Source organism: Sus scrofa, chromosome 9, assembly GCF_054392235.1.
Source record: "Sus scrofa isolate SSC_HxYL_T2T_F1_AM1 chromosome 9, Sscrofa_HxYL_maternal_Yorkshire_Landrace_v2.0, whole genome shotgun sequence".
In the NCBI taxonomy this organism is placed as follows: domain Eukaryota; kingdom Metazoa; phylum Chordata; class Mammalia; order Artiodactyla; family Suidae; genus Sus; species Sus scrofa.
Window position 1 is genome coordinate 123,115,575 of NC_139391.1, and position 22,678 is coordinate 123,138,252.

Sequence of the window (22,678 nt, forward strand, 5' to 3'; positions counted from 1 at the left end):
CACAAACCAGGACAAAGAGAAACCTCTCCTAGAATTTTTTTCTAATCAGAGCTTGAAATCTTGATTCCTGTGAATGTAAGGATAAAAGTCTGATGCTACAGGTGACCAGCATCCATGCCGTTGGAAATGCTGGTCAGAAAGAAACCACCACACAGAAGAATCACAAGAAAAACATACCGGGTAATATCACTGAAATCTCTGACACCAGATATCCCTCAGGCTGTCCTTTGCACATTCTGGTTTTTTAAGCCAGTGTATCTTTTTTCTTCTTACCATCTCTCCCTTCCACCTTTCTTCCCCTCCTTCCATCTTTTCTTCATTCATTCTTTCCTTTCTTTAGAATTTTAAAGAAATTATTTTATTTATTTATTTTAAAATACACAGGAGTTTATCACTGCCATCATGAATGGGGGAGTGATTTCTGAGGGCAGGGAGGAGACCCCTACTGGCCAGCGGTGAGTGGGATCCACAGGACCATGGTGTGATGACCAAGTCCTGTCGCAGGAACCCCTAGGAGGTGTAGCAGTACCTGTTGACTGGCTTGGACTCCTACCCTCGCTGCTTTGGGGGATGTTGGTCCACATCACCTTCACGTCCTCCAGAGCCACACACTGTTCTGGAGTTTCCTATGCCCACAGCCCAGGAGCTTCCTGTTGTGACTGTCGATGAACACTTGGTCATTGTTCTTGACTGACTCCGTGAGCACCGAGGATGGACCCGTCTTGAATCCTCCTCTGCTTCTGCAGCTCCTCCTGGCTGGCTCACTCCTCACTCAGGGGCTTCCTGAGGAGGCTCTCCATGGCGGTGGCCATGCGCTCAGATCACATCTATCTCCTCTGTGTTGCTTCTGCCTCTGAGATGCTAATTTAAATTGCTTTTTTCTAGCTAGCAACCAAGTAAGAAAATCTTAACCTAGCAAATGGGTGTCTCACAGGTGATGTGACTGCATGAAAGAACAAAAAACTCCCTGGCCACATGAGAAACTGGTTTCTCACTAGGATGGGCCGTGAATTACCCGTGATTTCTCGTCCATAGTAATCATTTCAGGGCCACATACTTCGGGGGATGATTATGTACTAAACCATGTCTTGTTAATCCTTGTATCCAGGGAATAGTAAATTAATAATATATAATGGTTCAATTTAATTGATTAGAATTTCAGAATACGTGGCTAGTCCTGCCATGGTCCCAGAATAATAATGTAACCTTTATGTATTCAGAATTCTGCCTCATATTTATTCTAAAGACTACCACACTCTGCAAGGCAGTTTATCACACCCATTTTGAGAAAGTGGTTTTGAATTTGTCCTTGGGCCAGGAGATTCACAATTAAACAGGTCTTAGTTAGAAAAGGCCGGGGTTGTTTTGATTGCTCTGGTCTCTGCTTCTGTGGGACATTTGTGATTCCCTCAAATTTGACTTCTAGCCCAGATGTGGCTTGCAGCTGCGGAGGGGAGAGGGTGGTGGACAGCTCCCTCCATCAACTCTCTTCCATGTTGCTCCCCTCGCTAGTTCACAGAAAGGGGTTCTGAGGCTGAGCACACCCACTGCATAAAGGGAAACTTGCCTGATGTTGGCCTTCTCACAATCAAGCCTTTCTGGATAATTGGCCAACTCGTGCTTTAATTTATTTTGTGGCTCATAACTTTTGTAGTCTGTGAGTAGGTTACCGTCTCTCTCCTGGCTCATGGTAGCTGAACACATGCTGCATCATCTCCCTGGGTCTCTGTGTGTATGTATGGATGGATTTGGAGATCACCATGTTCTTTCAATAATAAATGAGAACACCTTGCTCTAGGTTTGCAATGTTTATACCCCTTTGCAATTTAACTAGAAAGAAGAATCTTATGATAAATAAGTGTGTGTGTTTAGATGCACATGGATAAGTGTACTCAAGTCAAAAGAAAGGTGACACTTTTGAAAATTTTCATTTAGAGCTATGTATATATCTGTAGAAAGTCGTGAGATTTTGTTAACTTAATAAAAAACAGAGTAATTTTCCAGGTATTTTATTCTTCCTCCAACTCTTCCCCCACAAGTTGGAAATTTTTCCTATGTGTTTTTTCTTTTCCAGGTATATACATTTCAAATATATTTCAAATATATGAAAAATAATGACTTTTCATCATAAATCAAGTTAAACATAATGTATTTGTATATTCCCAAACAAAAGAAACATGTGACTTCAGATCTGAAAGGACACTGAAAGAAAAAAAATTCAATTTTGTGATATATTTTATTTTCAAAAAACTTTTGCCCTAAGTTAATTTTTTAAAGAAAATTTAACCTCTAAATATGTTACTATATATATATGTATATATATATATATATATATATACATATATATATATACACACAACCAATTGACTTAATTCACATCTGATTTATGAGCTTTATAAGTCTTACAATATTAATTGCAATTTATGCCTATTTATTTCAAATCTCTTTGACCAGCAACATGAATTTGTAAAATTTCTGGCTAAAATTAGAGGCACATTCTGGAGTCATGCAATAAATCAAATATAACTGGTTCTTACTGGAATTAACCTTTGGTAATGACTCAATACCAATTTTCCCTAGCCTATGTATGCAATAGCATAAATCTAAACTATGGTTACCATTGACGTCAGCAATTTTAATTGGCTAATGCCTAACATGTCCTTGAGAAATCATCCTGAGGCAGCTCATTTCAAATATTGACTAATATGTGCTTTACTTTGCTAACTGTCTGAATAAATTGGTTTTCCTTTATAGTATATTAGTACTTGGAAAGCTAGATTAGCATTAACTGGCCATTGTCAGCCTTACTCATTTCCAAATGATAACCATAAAATGTCACATTTTATAACATATATATGCATGCATATATAAGATATATAAGAAATAAACAGACACCCACTTATAAAGCTGAATTCAAAAGTTAAAAGCGTAGAAATAGTAGCAGCAAAACAAATTCCCACAGTTGATGGAAAAGTCTTTTTTTCCAGTTTTATTATCCCTAAAATGTTAGTTTTAATGTGGCCTCAAATAAATACCTTTGTAGTTTTTTTTTTTTTTAGTTATCTCTTTAACAATCTATTTCTATTATTTCGAATGGTAATTACAAATAAACAAGGAATGACAGGTTTTTGTAAGGAAACCTATTATTTCTGCAAAATTCTTCTCTGTGAAACTGCCCAGTCTCCCTTTAAACCCATTTCCATCCCTCAGGCCACACTTCTCCAACCCCCCAGGTGACATCCTAATCTCTGTTCAAACAGATGAAACACAAGACTACAGAAATTTTAAATGGTACAAATGGGACAAATGAGCTAATAATGAACTTCTGTACCCCTTGGCATTCGTAAAATCTTTTCTCTTTTGCTAATATAATTTTCCAGTCAGAGATGGGGAAGCCTTTCTGGAGGTTAGGTCTGTACAAATGGTTGTGGAAGAGCCCAGAGACCCCATTTCATTCTTTGTAATAGTCACAGAAGAGTGATTGCTTCCTTGACTTTGTGGCCCTGATCATTCCTTAAGTGGTTGAGTAAAAAACAATATATCCCTGGAGGAGAGCTTTCTAATGGTTTTTCTGTGGTCCATTACCCCTGGGATGCTCACCATCACAGTATGTCACCATGCGATGCCACATTCTCTAGCCTCTCTCTGAATCTTTTGTGATAGTGACACCAAGATCTCATTTATAAAATGAATGCACTGTGGTCTGGCTTCACAGTTGCTAATAAAAGACAATCTTTTGTGGAATAAATGAATGAAAAAGTGATGCACATAGATTGCCATAGAGAATAACTTCTGGTGTAAGTTTTCTGTTACATCTGGATGTAGATGTTTTAAAAAGTAAGCAGGACTAATACTTATTGTTGAACATAGGGTTGACCTATTAAGCAATAACAACTGTGCAAGCTTTATTATCTATTTTCCTCCAAACATGGTAATTTTCTGCACTACCCGTTCAGGAGTTTAACCATTTGTTTGAGAGCATTAGAACAAAGTGGTGATGCTAGTCAAGGTTCTGGCCTATGTTTCTTTCTATTTAAATGCTACTAGTGAAAATCCATGTCTGACAGTTGATGTGGTACAAGTGACTGTTCTGTAGCTATGAGGCTAGAGATGGATTGCATAGTATTCTTAGCCATTCTTATGTACTTACTATTTCTCTGAAATCGTTCTTGCAATTTATATGATCACATGTTAATCAGTTTTTTTTTTTTCCGGGAAAATTTTTTGCTGAGTTATGCTAAATAGGCTTGTGTATATCATTCTTGATAGTCTCTTATTAAGGAGGTTGGGTCTTTCTCACACTGTATCACTCCAACACTGACTCTGCCTCTGCCTCCCACCTCCACTTTTTAGAACTCTTTGATTACACTGGGCCCGCCTGGTTAATCCAGAATAACCTCCTTATTTGAAGGTCAGCTGATGACTTTACTATAATGTAACAAATTTTGTTTCCATGGTTTTTCATGGAACGTACCATATTTACACATCCAAGACATCATTGGTTGGCCAGTCTTCTGTCTTCCACATAAATATAGAGAGAAGAATTTCAAGAGAGGCTTAGAATCTAAACTACTTAGTGTCTAAACATTAAAATTTTCAAAACAAGACCATAGAGGAAACTATGAAATTTCTTCTCACAATAAGAACAGGAATTTCTTAAAAGTCGGTACGTTCATTATTCCAGCATGAAGTTGACTTCATTCTTGAGTAAAGGGGCCACCGCTCCAATCTTGTGAAGTGAGATGTTTTTGGCAAAGGCATGTCTGTTTGTTGTAAGGTGTAGGCACAAGCATTCTGGAAAGTTATTGTCATGTTCCCATGCCTAGGAGGCAGATCCTGCAGAATTCCTCTTCAGATGAGGGGCTGGAGTAGCTGATCAATGGCAGATTTGAGGGAAAGAATTTCACAACTAAGCATTAAAGTCTGTTTGATCTCAGGGATCTGCATATCTTGAACTAAATATTTCATCTGCGTGATATGAAAAACCATAGCATCAATGTCAGGACCTAGAAAGGTAATTTGAAAGTCTCATTTCATTATTTTCTTTTTTCTTTAAGTTGGTCTCCAGAATTTGTGAAGGACTTTCTGAAGTAGGCCTGAAAATTCATTGTCAATTGATTCTCTGATTTCTGTTTTCATCATTCTGCTGTGTGGTACCCTATCTTTACTTTTTATGACTCTGGAACATTTCTGGGGAAATTGGTTGACTGATATCAAACTCTTCAGTGTATACTAAAAAGGAAATTTTAAAGAAGTCATTAAGGAAATAATAAACCATTTGAAAAAATTTAAATAGTACAAAAAGACATAACGGAAAGAAAGAAAGAACATCTTTCCCAATTTAGACCCCTGTATTCTGCTCCAAGGAAACATTTCCTGGATATTATTTCATAAGCGTCTATTTCTTACGTGTTATTTTAGAGCATTTATATGCATATATATGTATATATAAATATATTCTCTTTACACAAGTGAAAGTATATCATAAACACTAGTCTGTATCTTTCTTTTGTTTACTTAACAATATGTTTTGGTGGTCTCTACATATCAGCAGATGTAGAATCCCTTTATCCTTTTGATGACTCATAGTAGTCATTTAAACAAAGACTATATGCAGTTCCAGGATGGAAGCCACATTCAAATACTTAGCTACATTTCTTGATGCTGTATAGCTTTATGTCAGGAGCTAATCCAAGACAGAGGAGAAGATGCCAGATATAGAAGTATAGCAGGTTGTATTAATGTTCACAAAATATTTTAATTTTGTCCCTGTGGAAGGATTTTATATCCTTGGCTTGTAGAAGTAATGAGTGGCCATGTGACTTGCTTTGGCCAAGGTAATGCTGAAAATGTGTCATCTTCAAGGCAGAGGTTATAAGAGCCGTCTTATAGTTTGCCATGTATCTTTTCTCTCTGCCATAACAACTGTTTATGTCCCAGACAGATATTGCTCCTTCTGCTGGGTTATAGAATGAAAATGATATGGAACAAAGCTACTACCTATAATCCACCCATAATGGATGGGTAGCCTGAGTGAGAAATAAAACTTCATTATCTTAAGGAACTGTTTTCAGGATATTACTTGGAATCACAGAATGATCTAGGATATCCTGCCTGATACAGGGAGCAACCTAAGGCACAATCAGTACGAAAAATTTTAATAAAAAATAGTTCTTCCTATTTTGAAATGGCTTTCCAGTGACCCTTTTTCCCTAATTCCTTCCTCCTCAATTCATTAAATCAAGTGACAAAAAGCCCACTAATAAGTAATACAATATTCATTGACACATGTAACATTTCCGTTTTATTTATTTGTTTAGTCTTTTTTTTTTTTTTTGTCTTTTCTAGGGCCACACCTGTGGCATATGGAGGTTCCCAGGCTAGGGGTCTAATTGGAGCTGTTGCTGCCGGCCTACGCCAGAGCCACAGCAATGCCAGATCCAAGCTTCATCTGCAACCTACACCAAAGCTCATGGCAACACCGGATCCTTAACCCACTGAACGAGGCCAGAGATTGAACCCACAACCTCATGGTTCCTAGTTGGATTCGTTTCTGCTGAGCCACGATGGGAACTCCACATTTTCATTTTATTTATTCGTTTTGTTCTATTTTCATTCTATTTCAACCCTTCTTAGGATATTTTGTCCACAGATCAAAGGATATCCTGCCTGATACAGGGAGCAACCTAAGGCACAATCAGTACGAAAAATTTTAATAAAAAATAGTTCTTCCTATTTTGAAATGGCTTTCCAGTGACCCTTTTTGTGCTTTAAAAACAAACAAAAACATACTTGGGGCAAATGTCTGCTTCTGAACATGATAGAGTAACGGTCCAGAACTTCCCTTCCCACCATAAACAAGCAGAAAACTGGACAAAATAAATGAGGCAACTGTTTTGGATGTTGGAAAACAGGCAATCCAGGACTATGATTCTTGAAAGTAGAGAAACAAGTGATGGAAGCCTAAGATTGCCCGAATTTATTCCTGGAGGCACTTTTCCTCACTCTTGTTCAAAGAAGGGGATCCCTAGCAGAGCACTGCAGGATCTCTGAGTTGCCAACATAGATAGTGGAGGTCAGGATGGCTGAGGTGATTGGAATTATTAGGACAGAGTATTGGATAGAAGGGAATTGCATGGGAAAAAAATGTTCAAAAATTTCATAGGGATTCCCTCGGGTCTGTTGTTGAATAACCAACTGCGAAAAAGACCCCGGGGTTGCACCAAGAATGATGAAGGAACTGTATTTCACACAAGGCTGGAGATATTCGAGTTCTGAGTAGCCAGAATCCTTGTTGAAAACTGGGGGCTTTGGTGGAGACTTGAGAGAGGTCATGTTGTAATAGTGGGGCTAAACTAGCCATAGAGTAAAAGCCACTTAAGATATACTTTCTAAAGTTTAAAAATAATCTTAAATATGATCAAGCTGATCTTTAAGTAATGTAACTGTCAAAACAAAGTGCAACACTCTTTAAAGGAAGACCACAGAATCCAGCATTCGACAACATAAAATTAACCAAGTTTAGCATTCAATCAAAAGCTACTCATGATGTGAAAACAGGAAAATATGATCCATATTTAGTAGAAAAATAAGTCAAAAGAAACCTGTCAGAAGTGACAGAGATGATGGAATTACAAACAAGAATTTTTAAACAGCTATTATAAATATGCATAAAGAAAATACAAACATAAAGAGGAGACAAATGAAATAATATGTAGAGCAAAACAGAAACTGTAATTTTAAAAAGCAAAATATCCAAAATGAAAAAGCACTGGGTGGGAGTTCCCATTGTGGCTCAGTGGTTACAGAACCTTACTATCATCCATAGGACATGGGTTTGATCCCTGGTCTTGCTTAGTGGGTTAAGGATCTGGCGTTGCCATGAGCTGTGGTGTAGGTCACAGACATGGCTTGGATCCCAGATTTCTGTGGCTCTGATACAGGCTGGTGGCTACAGCTCTCATTGGACACCTGGCCTGGGGACCTCCGTATGCCACAGGTGCAGCCCTAAAAAGACAAAAAGACAAAAGAAAAGAAAAGAAAAGAAAAAGCACTGGGTAGAGTTCATAGCAGATTAGACATTGAAGGAAAAAAATCAGTGATCTTGAAAATGTAACAATAAAAATCACCCAAAATAAAGCATTTAGAAAAAAAAACTGAAACAAATAAATGAACAGAGCCTCAGAAACTTTGGGAAAAATTTCCAGTACTCTAGCCTATATGTAACTGATGTCCAGAAGGATGGGGAGGACAGAAAAATATTTAAAGAAATAATGGCTGAAATATTCTAAATTTGATGAAAACTGTGAGCCCCACAGATCTGAAAAGTTCAAGGAATTTCAAGCAGGATAAACACAAAGGAAACTACAATAAGACAACTCATCATAAACAAATTGGTAAAAACCTGTGATAAAAAGAAAATCTTACAAAGCAGCCAGAGGGAGGAAAAATCACATGTTATGGACAGAGGAATGAAGATAATTACCGTAGTTTTCTCATTTGAAACCATGCAAACCAGAAGACAATAAAACAGTATTTTTAAAGTGCTGAAACTGAAAACAAAAACAAAAGTAAAACAAGAAAAAAACAAAAACAACAAAGTATCCCGTTAAACTAGAATTCTGTATTAAGTGAATATTTCTTTCAAACAATGGAGGTAAAATAATGACTTTTCAAATAAACAAAAGCTGAAAGAAATTGTATTAGGGAGATGAAAACTACAAGAAATGCTAAAAAGACATTCTTGAAGAAGAAATTGAGAGCTATGTAAAGAAATAAAAAGCTCTACAAATTGCAAATATGTGGGTAAATGTAAAACAATTTTTTTATGTAAAACTTCTTCAAAAGATAATCAACTGAAGGAAAATTAGGAATACATTTTATAGTTTATAATATTTGAAGAAATAAGATACATAGTAACACAAAGTTTGGGAAGGAGGAGATGGGAGCATGCTAAAGTAAGTGATATAATAACATTTTAAGGTAGACTTTGATAAATTAAAAATGTGTATTTTAAACCCTAGAGCACATGTGTGCGTGCGCGTGCACATGCGCATACACACACACACACACACACACACACACACACACCCTAAAAACTAAAAATATAGGGGCAGAGGTAATAAGCCAATAGTAGAGATAAAATCCAATCCTAAAAGATTTTAAATTTAATCCAAAAGAAGGTAGTACAAGATGGGAGAAAGAAAGAATCTATAGGACAAATAGAAAACACTATGAAGATAATCAATTCAAGCCTAATCATATCAGCAATATTAAGGATAAACACTAAATACTTCAGCTAAAGGGCTGACATGGTCAGAATGGATTAAAAAAAAAACAATTATTTTTATTACTGCATGCTGTCTAAAAAAGTCTACATTAAAGTCACAAATAGTTTAAACATAAAAGGATGGAAATATATGCCATACAAATACTAATCAAATGAAAGCTGGAATCGTATATTAATATCAGAGAACCTAGATTTTAGAACAAAATATGTTATCAGAAAATACAGAAAAAGCAATGGAAAAAAATGCAACCCCGATTCATGATCAAAACTCTCAGCAAACCAGGAATAGAAATAAATTGTCTTAACTGGACTTACAGGGCATCTCTAAAAAACTACAGTGAACATCATACCTAATGGGGAACAATTGAATACTTTCCATATAAGATTGTGTCAAGGATATTTGTTCTCTCTACTTCTATTCAACAGTTTACTGGTGGTTCTAGCTGGCACAATAGGACAGGAAAAATAAATAAAAGGCATATAGTTAGAGAAGAGGAAGAAAAATGTTTTTATTTGTGGACAACCTGATGATTGTTATGGGCTGAATTATGTCCCTCCAAATTCACATGATGAAGCTCTCAACCCCACCACCTCAGAATATTAATGTATTTGGAGATAGCCCTTTAAAGGATGATTAAGTTAAAACAAGACTGTTAATGTAAGCCCCAAGCCAATCTGACCAATGTCCATATAAGCAGAGGAAATTTGGATATAGACATCAGGGGCATGCCCAGAGGAACAACCACATGAGGAGAGAGAAAGGAGGTGCCATCTGCAAGCCAAGGAAAGAGTCCTTAGAAGAAAACAAATCTGCTGACACTTTGATCTTGGACATGCAGACCCCAAAACTGTGAGAAATAAATTTCTAAGTCACCCCTTCTTTGGAATTTTCTTATGGCAGCCCTAACAAACTGATATAATGGAAATGATATAGAAAGCCCTAAGGAATCTTTAAAAAAGTATTAGAACTAATAAGTAAATTTAGCAAGATCACAGGATACAAGATCAATATACAAAAATCAACTGTGAAATAAAAATGCAATACCACTAGCACAGCAACAAAAAACATGAAATTATAAAGTATTGAGGGATAGTTTAGCAAAATATTTTCAGTACTTGTGCAATAAAAACTACAAAGCATTATGTGGAGAAATTAAATAATACTTAAATGGAGCACTAGATCATGCTCATGAGTCAAAAGACTCAACATTGTAAATCAAATGTCTAAGTTCATCTGGAGATTCAGTGCAACCCCAATTGTAAATTCCAGGGGCTTTTCTGTAGAAATTAATATGATTACTCTAAAATTTACATGGAAATATAAAAGGCCTAGAATAGCTAAAATTTTTTTGAAAAATTAAAACAAAGTACAAATATTTACATTGTGTGATTTAAATTATTTCCACGGAGCTACAGTATTCAGAACAGTGTGGTATTCATGTAAGGACAGTTCATGAAACAAAATAAGAGTCCAGTTTTAGATCCTCATATACATGGCCAAATGACTTAGACAAAGGAATCAGGAAAATTCAGTGGGAAAAGATAATCTTTTAAACAAATGGTGCTGGAACTAATGAATAGTCATATAGAAAGAAAATCAGCCTTTACCCTTTATTTCATAAAAATTAATTTACTTGAAATGGGTCATAGAACTTAAAGGCTTCAACTATAAAACTTCTAGAGAAAAACATGGGAGAAAGATCTTTGCAACCTTGAAAAAAATATTTTTTTGACATATAAAGCATAAAAAATTATGAATTAGACATTATCAAAATTAAAATCATTTCTTTAAACAGTTAAGGAAATTAGAATTTGAGCCAAAAATTTGGAGAAAAAACATCTGTATCAGACAAAGGACTAGTATCAATAAATATAAAAAAACAGGTACAACTTGATAATAAGAATAAAAAGCAAAATATTTTATTATAACTGCAAAAAAGAAAGTATATGAATGGCCAATAAGCACTTTAAAATATTTTAAATTAATTAAAATTACAGCAAGATACCACAATATTTCGAGGATAACGTTTAAAAAAAATGACCACATTAAGTTTTGATGAGAATGTGAAGCAACTGAACTTTCCCAGTTGTTGGTGGGAATATCAAAAATATACAACCAACTTTGAAAATCGTTTGGCAGTTTTTTGTAAAGTTTAACATACGCTTGTCATAAGACTCAATAATCCCATTTCAAGAGAAATGAAAACTTGTCCACTTGAGAACTCATACATGAATATGTTCCAATTCATAGCAACATAAATCATAGCAGTCCACAACTGGGGATAGCCCAAATAACCAACATTGTGTGGCAAATCTTGATATGTCCATTCTGTGGAGCACTAAACTCAACAATAAAAAAGAATGAAGTACTATTAATACATGCAACAACATGGATGAATCTCAAAAGAATTATGCTAAATAAAGGAAGCCAGCCATAAGAGTACATGTGCTGTCATTCCATTTGTAAGAAGTTCAAGAACAGATAAAGCTAATCTAAAGGAATATAAAGTAGGTCATTGGTTGTATGGAACAAAGAGTGAAGGAACTGACTATAAAGGAACATGATGGAGCTTTTTAGGGCGAGGGATATATTCTATATTTTTATTATAGCATATGTATAAAATTGAACTATGTACTAAAATGGGCATTTTAGTTTATGGAATTATTCTTCAATAAACTTGATCAAAATAAATTTTAAACTTTAATAAAACATAATGGACTCTAGATATTCAGCCTCTTTCAAATGAGCAAAACAACGTAAGAAGTGCAGCACTGGGTCACAAGTGCTTCTGGGTATCAGCTTGAGCACCAGTCTCACCATATGTTTTGCAGGATGCTGATGAATTGTGACAATTTCAAAATTTAGGGATGAGCTGGTTTTTCTAAAAATCGTGAATGATTATGACCTATTCATTTCTCCTCTCACTCATTCTATTGCTTGTTGGATAAACTAATTATTTTTTGTTTTTCTAAATTTTCAAATGAAGTTTTCATTATTTTTTCATTTTTTTCTTCCTTCCATCCCTCCCTCCCTTCCTCCTTCTTTCCACCTGCCATCATTCCTTCCTCCCCCCTCCTTTCTTTTCCTTTCTTCCTTCCTTTCTCTCTTTCTTTTTCTTTCTTTCTTTTTCTTTCTTTCTTTCTTTCTTTCTTTCTTTCTTTCTTTCTTTCTTTCTTTCTTTCTTTCTTTCTTTCTTTCTTTCTTTCTTTCTCTCTCTCTCTCTTTCTCTCTCTCTCTCTCTCTCTTCCTTTCTTTTTCTTTCCTTCAACTACCAGCCACAAAACACTTTCCTTGTTCTTTCTTCAGCTGTTTTGAAGGGACGATCTATTATCTCTTCTTCCCACTCATTCTTCCTCTCCACTCTCACTTAATGAAACATTTATCAAAGTGGAAAATTCAACTTTAATCTCTGATAAGAGGAACAACAACAAAATACCAACAGAGGTTGGAATGTCTGTGTTCCCATCTTATTTCTTCTGTGAACCAGCCATGTTATTTCCATCCAGTTGGCCCATCTCTCATTCCACAAACTCCCTGACTTTGACCTCAACTTCCTCATCTGTAAAATGAGAGAGTTGAATTCTGTGATCTCTCCTGCCTCTCACAGTTCTTCCCTGAAAGACTAGGAAAGGCTCATAATGACTCTCTTCTCACTTACAAATTGCATCCTCTGTTAGCAGTTCACTTTCTCTTGCTGGAAGGTCAGGAGGAGAAAGAGAATGCATTTCAAGCATCTTCCCAGGGCTTGGTTTAAAGCTAAATCACCATGGGGAAAACAGGACCATAACAACTTTTTCTGAAGAGCAGGCATATTCACATTAAGACTCTCACACACATGCCCTCAACATAGTGGGTGGGGAAAGTTTATCACCACAGTTTTATGGATGGCTGTCTTAGACTATAGGATACGCCTCGGTTGCGCAGACCTTAACCCAAATCAGCCTCTGGTGTCTTTCCCTTTCATGTATGGGTTTGTCATACCCAATCTAAATCCCCGTAGAGAAATCCCTTCAGGTTTAGTGATTTGGACTCAACCTCTGCTTTGCTGAAGCTTAGACCCATCACCAATAATAACATTTTGACAAAACATAAAACTGAAACAAAGAGGTGTAAATTTGTTTCTCCACAGTCTTTTTCATTGGTCAAATCTGCTTCAAGGAAATTTGGGGCTTTGCATCAACTCTTGGGCATGGCTAGGACCAAAAAGAGGGTCAATGGAAGTGTGACGAGGATGATGAACTGTGGAGAGCCTTTTCCTCCAGTGCAATAGGTTTGCCTATTCCAGACTGGCCCCACTGGTCAGGTGTACTCCTCAAACCACCCAAAGGATCCTTAGTGTGCAAATCATTCTTGAATGTGTACTAAGCGTTGTTGAAGAGACAGTGATGAATTGGAATGGCAGGGAGTACTTTGGACTTTGACTGCTTTTGTCCTAATCTTGTTTTACCAGCTCTGTGGCTCTGGGCAAGATGTTCATGACAGTCACTAAACTTCAGTTTCATCATCAACCAAATGGGGGGAATGAAAATATATAGCTCCTAGTATTAACTGAGATAGTGTCCATAAAACATGGAGCACAGTGCTTGGTACTTGGAACGTCTTCCATAATTGTTAGCAAATATCATCTCCGTTATCATTGAGGGAGAGGGACTTACAAATGTGAATAGAGAAAAAGTATCCTTGGAAGGTCCAAAGTAAAGAATGATTAGTTCTTTCCAGGTGAGTGGGGCTGGGTTCCCAGAGAAGGGGATACTTGTGCTGTCCTTAAATACGACTGGGAATTTGATAGCTGGAAACTATAAGAGGGTGTTCCAGTTGGATGGATCAGCAATGCATTCCCTACATGATCTCATCCAGGAGGATGTGATTGCTCAGACTTTTAAAAAAGAAAGAGCCCCAAGCTCACAATGGGAGCAGACAGGGTGGAAGGACAATTAAGCTGCAGCCTGTTCATGGACTTCCTGCTGAACCTAAACAGATTTCTCAGACCAGTGACTCATCAACAAACTACATGTACCTGTTGCGTAAACCCAGGGCTGTTGGTTTTATTTTTATCTTGCTTCTGTAACCCCTTTTTGTTCCACTATTAATATCTAGTGCACTGGGCAAGACAGGCTTAAAGATGTGATAAACTCCTTTTTGGGTTTTTGCACTTGCTATGCATTTTGTGGCCAAGAGAGTGACTTCCTTTCCACCCCATCTTCCTTTACTCTTTCTGGAAAAATATTCGTCTCTATGACATGGAATTGCTGTTACTTCTACACCACCATAGTGTGGATATTCAGCTGGAATTAATACTTATTGTCTATTTTGCTGGCACTTTAAAGGTTTTTTCTCCTTTAGTTCTCACAAATTCTCTGGTGGAGGTGTTGTTTTCCCGTTTTGTGGATGGGACTCAAAGTGGTGAGTTAACCCAGCCACTGTCAGCTAGCCTGAGTTTGAAGTGCTCTGCTTAACTGACTTTCTTTTATGGCTCTTGTTCTCATTCCCAGACAACATGTTCTTGAGACGCCTAGGATTGGGAAGGGTGACTGTGTTGGGAAGGCAGAGACCATTTCATCTTCCTCTTTCGTTATAGCTTCCTCAAGCTCAGGTCCATGACCATTGGATGTCTTATCACAACTACTGCCAAGATCTCCATTTCTCTCCTTTCAAGTCAAGTAGAAAAAGCTTAAAAGTTTCTCTGTCGTGACAGGCTTTCACAGTTCTGAGAATGGTTAAGTTACAAAGACTCTTATGCTCACCACGTACCAGGATTTTTTTTTGTTTTTAGTTTTTGTTTTTTTTCCGGCAAAACAATTTCCATTCGTAAGCCTGGGTGTTAAAGAATGGCAGAGACAAAGAAAAATATGTGACCACACTTTGATTGGTGGATGGTTTTCTCAGTTACTGAGTAGTGAGAAATACCTGTTGCTGCCATTTTCACTTTTATTCTCTTTTAAAAAATTAAAAAAAATATATATTACCTGCTTCTCCAGTTTCCTGTTCTGATTTGTAGCATGAATGAAACTTGTGAAGACTCTCGAAGATTAATAAGTTGAGCTCACTTCAGTGAGAGCAGTTAATCCACAATTCCTGGTCAGTGGTTCCACTCTTACCAGTTCCCATATTCATAGAGATTCTTTCCTCATAAACCAGGCGATTTCCATTCTTTCATGCTCTTTTCTCATTAGGAAGCCAGCACTGCAATGGCATTTCCCCCTTTCTTCCCCTGCCTGCCTTGCTTTGACTGGTGGTAGGATTAATTGGGCCATGATCAATCTCCTAAAAAGACAGCAAATTGGGAATGGCAGGTGGAAGGAGGAAAGCATGAATATTAATTAGCTAAGATTCCAAACAGAAGCCTTTTAATTATATTAAAACGCACAGGCCTGCAGGCAGTGAGATGGTTCCTGCTGTAAATCTGTCGACAGGCCATTACCTCAGCCACGTCAATGCCTTTTAATGAGTGAATATATACATTTCAAGTGGGGGAGAGAAAAATACTTTCCTGTTTATAAATATTAAAAGGAAAACTATCAACGTGAGATGCTATCCATGACGGCTCCTTTCAGGCTGGAGGTGTTTGGGGAAGACGGGGAAGGTGGTTTCCCTGAATGGCTCATCCCAGGCTGTGAAACTGAAGCCCATGGCTAATACGGGGACAGATGCAATTAAAAACAGATGACTGAGAGCCAGGGTGAGCCAGCGGCTTCACTTCTCTGTAGGTCCATGCGTGAGGCATTTGAGGAAGTTACATTAACTTTTCAGGTCACTTCAGAACCGTTCGCTACAGGAAATAAGGGAGTCAGGGGCTTTTCTTTGCTTCTTGTTAACATGAAGAAAGCATTTAAAGATTGAAGGGTGAACGGCCACCATGGAGAAGGGCCATGGACTGAGGAGTGATAGAATTCCAGGGCCATAAACGAATGAAATGTAAGGAAGCAGATCTCAGCAGATCTAAAGTCACCTTGAGGAGAAAGATCCATGGGAGAGAATGGTGGGGAATGAGGAGCCATACCGGCAGTGAGAATGGGAAAGCGGGAGGAAGGAAAGCTATTCACAGATGACATCATAGACTAGAAGCCTTGAACACAGCTTGGTGACCAACCAGTCCAACGCCTTCCCCCTCATTTTAGAGAACCAGAAACTAAGGCCCAGAGGGGAGGGATGACTTGCCTAATCTCAGAGTGCTGGTTAGTAGAGAAATTCTGTTTATTTACTTATCTACCTACTTACCTATTTACGTATTCATGTACCACTTCCTTCTGTAAAATATTTGAGACAGTTCTCCTGACTCCCAGTCTGGAGTATCTTCTGAGACTTCTTGCTGCCTCCCTTACTTTAAATAAGAACACCTTGGAGGAAAGTAAGATGTACATAGTACATCTTACATCATATGAGGGTATCTACCTTCAGGGCCATAATCGTCCAACCCAGAGGCAGAGAATCTATGTGATCCATCCCAATCTACTGGAATGCCAGAAGAAGGGTGCAGTGCCTTTGTGGAGTTACACCCCCCCCCGCTTTTTTTTTTGTCTTTTTAGGGCCACATCTGCAGCATGTGCAAGTTCCCAGGCTAGGGGTCGAATCAGAGTTGCAGCTGCAGGCTTATACCATAGCCACAGCAACTCTAGATCTGAGCAGCATCTACAACCTACACCGGAGCTCACAGCAAAGATAGATCCTTAACCCACTGAGCGAGGCCAGGGATAGAGCCCTCATGGATACTAGCTGGGTTTGTTATTGCTGAGCCACAATGGGAACTCCTTGAGTTACCCTTGACTTTGGAAAACTTGACAGGTAAAAAAAGAAATTCACCAGAAGATACCTGGGAACACCCAGGCCTTGAAGTTTAGCATCAGTGACTTTGAAAGGAAGGTAAGCAGAAAATAATTCTTTTGAGCACAATAAAAAAAAAAAAAATTCGGGAGTTCCTGTTGTGGCTCAGCTGGTTAAGAACCCAATATAGTGTCCATGAGGACTTGGGTTCTATCCCTGACCTTGCTCATTGTGTTAAGGATCTGGTGTTGCCACTAGCTGCTGCATAGGTCACAGATGCTGCTCAGATCTAGTATTGCTGTTGTTGTGGTGTAGGCTGGCAGCTGCAGCTCCAGTTCAACCCCTAGCCCCAGGAACTTCGATGTGCTACAGGTGTGGTCTTAAAAATATTAAAATAAAAAAATTCTGTGTATTTTAAATGTAATTGAGAGTCCTTATAATTCTGAGAAGCTTTATGGGGGCTTTTCAAGGATAAATTCAGAAACTATCTGCAAATGGGCACACTCTTGTACACATATACATGTGTGTGGGAGCATGTATGTAAAGTGTTGGTGAGGGCAAGTTGTAAGTTTATCCTGTCAATCTGTGGGACAGCGTTCCCAGAATGGCCATATAACTTGCAAACATCTGGCTTTAGCGCAATAAGAACTCAGGAGAGACTGTGGATACCTTAACAAAGGATACTTCTTACTGGAAAAGCGACTCAAAGACTGAGTCAAGAAAGTAATAGAAAAGTATTGCTGCTATAATGTTCACCCACATTATTTTAGAGAGCAGAGATCAGGCAGGCTCAAAACTTCTTTGAGATGCATTTAATTTAACCTCATGACTATGAAACATAATAATATAACTGATTTGCTACCATCAAGGAGAAGGCAGAGGATGCTAAAAGTCACTCAACAGTATGTTAGATGTCTGTTCAGCTCAGTTCAATGTGGATTCAATACTTTGTATGTGCCAGAGAGGGGATCAGGATCTAGTGACGCAAGCAGAGAAAGACACAGCGCTAATCTTTATCGGCCTCCTGTTCTGGAGAGACACATGACCATGACTGAGTAACTTTACATCGGGGCAAGTGCAGCAGTGGAGGTGAGAACGGGGGATAGAGGGGTGCAGAAGAAAAGTGCTGGCCTCACTTGTGGAGTTAGAGTGGCTTTTGGAGAGAAGTCTGAGAATGAGTTGGATGAATAAAGAGAAGGGTCGAGGGAGACAGGGAGGGGAAAGGACATGACCTTCAGACCTGAGAGCAGCAGCAAAGGTGTGCAGTTGGGACACTGTGCTTCTTCAGATTTGCACTACTTTTTCTCATTAAGGAAAAACGTATTTTGCTGTTCCTGCTTTCAGATGATGATACAGATTCATCTGAATTGGAAATTTGCTTCTCTATGAGATGATGATAGGGAGAACTAATGAAACAGGGCATTCAGCAACACACCATTCACTGTCCTGAGTTGTTCCTGTTTTTTCACTTAGCTGTTTGGAAGATCTGGCTGCTGATCATCTCCAGGAAGTGGGAGTAACATGAATTGCCCATCACCTGTCTGAATAATGAATTGCAATTAATCAATAGAAGCCAAGACAGTAATTTATCACAAACACCCTGCTCTTGCTGATAGCACCTTTTCCTTTTTAATATTCATAACAAAACACAGTGAAGCGCAGAGTCAGGAGTTGGTGGGAAGCTACCATGGGAAGAAACTCATTGTCCCTTTGGTTGTCATCAAGTGCTCTTCTCCTTGACTGTGTTTCTTCTGAAAGTTGAGGGTGGAGAGGAGCAGTTTGAATCCTGAAGTGTGGACTGGGGAAAGACTGTACCTTATCTCTGGCTTAATTTGCTTAATTGGTAACTGTCCTTGGGGTATGGTTTTAGCAGTTGGTCAGGTCAGAATCTTGGTTGTCTGGACAGGGAACAGGAGGAAAGTCATCCTTTTGCAGTGTTAGCAGTTTTAAACTTCTATGTTGAGGACAAGGTGGGAATTAGAAATGCTACACTCCTCTTCTTCCTCATTCAGTTCTATCTTCTACCTTTTTTTTTACCCCCTAGGAGTTTTTGCTAGTCTTGGATCTAGACACAGGCTGATCAGGGACTGTACCATGCTGGGAATTTGTTTTGGGGGGGTAAGTGTAGCTGTGTGATTTTTCACCTTCTTAGCTTCCTGGACGCACCAGAAAATTTTGGAATTGCACCAGTTCAGGACCTTGACCCACTGGGAGTCCTTCTAAAGTAGTTCAGGTTGAGGTAGTTGAGGCATACTTCCAGAGAGCCGAATTGCTGTGCTGAGTTAGATTCAGGGAGTTGCAGTAATCTGTGACCATCATGAACACTTTGAAGAGTCTGTCGCCTCTGTGCCAATAGTGGATACATAGCAGAGACATTTCATAGTTAGCCCCTTATCAAAGATGGCACATGCATATCTTTCTGATTAAGGTGAACTCATGCTTTTTTGAGTAAGCCAGTGCAGCAGAAACCCTGTGATAAACGGGCTGGTCAAAGGAGGAAATGTGGGCTGAAAAGCAAGGGAGTTTAGGCAGGAGACTGCTTGGCAGGGAGGGATCAATTCAGCAGACTGGTGCTGCTACCAGACTCTCCTCTTCTGTTTTCTAAGCCTTAGGGTGCTGCCAATAGAAATAGACTTGTGGTTCTCATATAGACTCTCTGCAAGAGGTTGGAAGTAGAGGGGTGCTTAGAGATTCAGTGTGAGAGAGTACAGCACTGGAGTGTGTGTGTGTGTGTGTGTGTGTGTGTGCACGCAGAGTAGGATGGTGTAGTAAGTTAAGGATGACTGCAATTTTTCTTTCTTTCTTTCTTTTCTTTTTTCCCATAAAGAAATGGAATGTATTTTTCCCTTCTTTAGATTTTACCAATAGAATATTGCAGAGGTGATGTTATGTAACTTCTAATGCCCGGCCTTAAGAGATCTACAGCTTCCCCTTTCACTTTTCTTGGAACTCGGCCACCATGTTGTGAGGAAGCCCAAGAAACCACAGGGTAAGACCCACTGGAGGAAAACCAAAGCCTCCAGCCTCCAGCCCTAACTGAGTTCTTAGCCTCCAGCCAGCACTAAGTGCCAGCCATTGTCAACGAGGCCATTTTTGATCTTCTACCATCCTAGCCTCTGACACTACATGAAGCAGGAAAAAATGCTCAGTCAACCCACAGGATCATGAGAAATAATAAGTTGTTGTTTTAAGCCACTAAGTTTTGGGGTGGTTTTTTACACAGCCTCGGATAATTAAAACATGTGGAATCTCCACACTTTAGAAAGAATGACTTAATTGGGATGTGACTTTGGTCAGGGGAGAAGGGGATAGCCATTGGAAGCAACACCTGTGGTAAGAGGTAGTGCTGGCAGTGAGAAGTCACTTCCATGAGGCAAGCACGGAAAGAGGAAAAGTGACGGTCACCAAGTAGTGGCAGATAGTCTTATTCTGGCATACATGAGGAATGTGTCTGAGGAACATCTAGAAAGATTTAGCGAGACTTTTTTGGGAGTGAATGTGAGATCCTTTGATTCTATGAAAATAAGTGGGCGTGAACCAGAGAATGCCAATGTACACAGATTTTTGTTATTCGCCCATAACCTTGATGTTAGTTGGGCCCTTCTTTCTCTTGAGATCTAGATAAGATGGACTCAAAGCTCCAATTCCACATCTGTGAGAGATCAAAAAAACTCCCCAGGATTACTAGGGAATTTCTAGGGAAATTATTTTCTCTTCATTAGCATTGGTTCTAAACTCTTGCTTCCTTTATGGGTAGTTTCATTGTCCCTTTTATGCTATTTTTGTTTCTCATAATATCAACCTAAACAAAATTTAAGACACAAAATAGCAACCTAAACATTAAATCTTCTCTTTGTTTTCACAGTTTCTATGCCTAAAAGCAATTTTCTTTTGTGATTAGTAGATTTTAATAAGAAACTTTGAGGTATAACAAGAGGATTTTAAAGTATAGCCATATCAAGAGTGTTGAACCTGAGACTGTCCTCATTCTTAAAAATGTCTTTGCCCCACCACTGGAGAACTTTCACAAGTGGTATTACTCCAGAGCTTCATCCTACATCCTAGTTCCTCTCTCCTTTCCACCTTAGGTCTTAGATCCTTTCTCTTTTTCACCTTTCAGTAACAAAACACATTGCTCTTGCTTTCTCATATAGGATAGCTATCTATCTCTTTGTTATTCTCATGACTCACCCTCCAAAGTAAGCTGCTTATCAAGGTATTTACTCAGCAAAGACAGTTGTTCTCTGAGGAACAATTATGGTGTCAGTTGTTATAGTAATAACATTTCACTCTTCCACTTTCTACTCTGCTAAAATCACTGCAGTTTCCTGCAAAGGTGCCCAGTGTTGGTCTCTCTCTCTCTCTGAGTGTTGAGTGAAAGGAAAATCAAATCTGATAAACCTGGGCCAGACCCAACACACTGCCTTGCCTCTCCTTCTGTCCTCTTAGAGGGGGAGATAATGCTCCATTAGGCTCCCTTGAAGGTGTCACTTTCTTTGTATAAACTCATCTATATTGCCTAGGTGAGGAAGGAATAATTTCTGAATCTCCTTTTTGGTGGGCAACATATTCAGTTTGTGGGAGACTTTGATTGGACTGAAAGTGAGATCTAGATATTCTGAAGTGATGAGAAGACATAAATCAGAGAACCCCAACCTATGTGGGATTTTTGTTACTAGTCCACTAGAGACCCTTATTACACATGACAGTGACATGTCAGAGATGGTGACTAGTCTGTTTCATTCAGAAATCCATTCATTCATTCATTTAAGAAGTTTTTGGCATGACTCTGTAGTAGACTCCTAAGGAAGTCAAATATAATTGAGACATAGAATCTCTTGTTAAAAGAGCTTACCATTCAGTAGGAGAAATAAAATAATCATACCTACCCAGTTTGGCAGCATCGATTGTCCTCTTGGAAAAGGGAGCGCTAATTGAATAAGAGCCATAAGGGTTATTTATGGCACAGATCCTGTGGAATCACATTCCCTCTTTTGTACTTTGGCAAATGGCTCTTCACTCCTCTCTGCATTCTCCGAAGTCGTGACCTGTCATGTTCCTTCAGCCCCATTCATACAGTTGTCTGGAGGTCCTCTCAGACGACAATGTTAGTTTAGGCTCCTCATGTGTCAAAGGACTCCCACCAGTCTCTTGCCTGCTGATTTTCTCCTTCTCTTTTCTTATCCATGACCATTTTTTTCTGAGGAATTTTCAAGCTCCTACAAAACTTAACTTTTGACATCCATTATGTTGCTCTTCATGGTTTTCTTTCTAGTACTGTCATTTGTAAACATTTTCTCAGTTATCAGCGGTCAAAACTGTTGGCATATAAACATCGAACAAACATCAGGGAGAGAGAGGATGTGGTGGATAAGCCATACCCATTGCAGAACACACTCAGCACAAGATAGCTTTGGAAGTACCCTTTCTAGTGAGGAGAATTTGCAATATGGTGCAATAACACTCAGTGGCCCAGGGTGCAGGCATCAGGCTGCCACTCTCTCACAAGCTGGCACTCAGGTCATGGGAGAAAGAACTATATGACTGGTACAATTTAGCAGAATATCTTTCTGAAAATATTTAAAATAGCATTACAACAAATATTTATAATAGCATTATAAAGGAGG

General features: G+C 38.5%; 1 protein-coding gene and 1 long non-coding RNA gene across 4 annotated transcripts in view; one reads left to right on the forward strand and one right to left on the reverse strand.

The window, feature by feature from the left end:
* PAPPA2 (pappalysin 2) overlaps positions 1-22,678 on the forward strand; it is a 522,663-nt gene that overhangs the window by 200,759 nt on the left and 299,226 nt on the right. The window lies entirely within an intron of this gene.
* Positions 17,849-22,678, reverse strand: part of LOC146400146 (uncharacterized) — a 30,144-nt gene continuing 25,314 nt past the window's right edge. The window contains exons 4-5 of one of the 2 annotated variants that reach the window (XR_014816305.1): positions 21,941-22,369; positions 17,849-18,592 (exon numbers count right to left, since the gene is read on the reverse strand). This is a non-coding gene — a long non-coding RNA (uncharacterized LOC146400146). Of the gene's footprint in view, positions 18,593-19,840; positions 22,370-22,678 lie in introns of those variants that run through there. The other variant, XR_014816306.1, reaches the window with a different exon arrangement.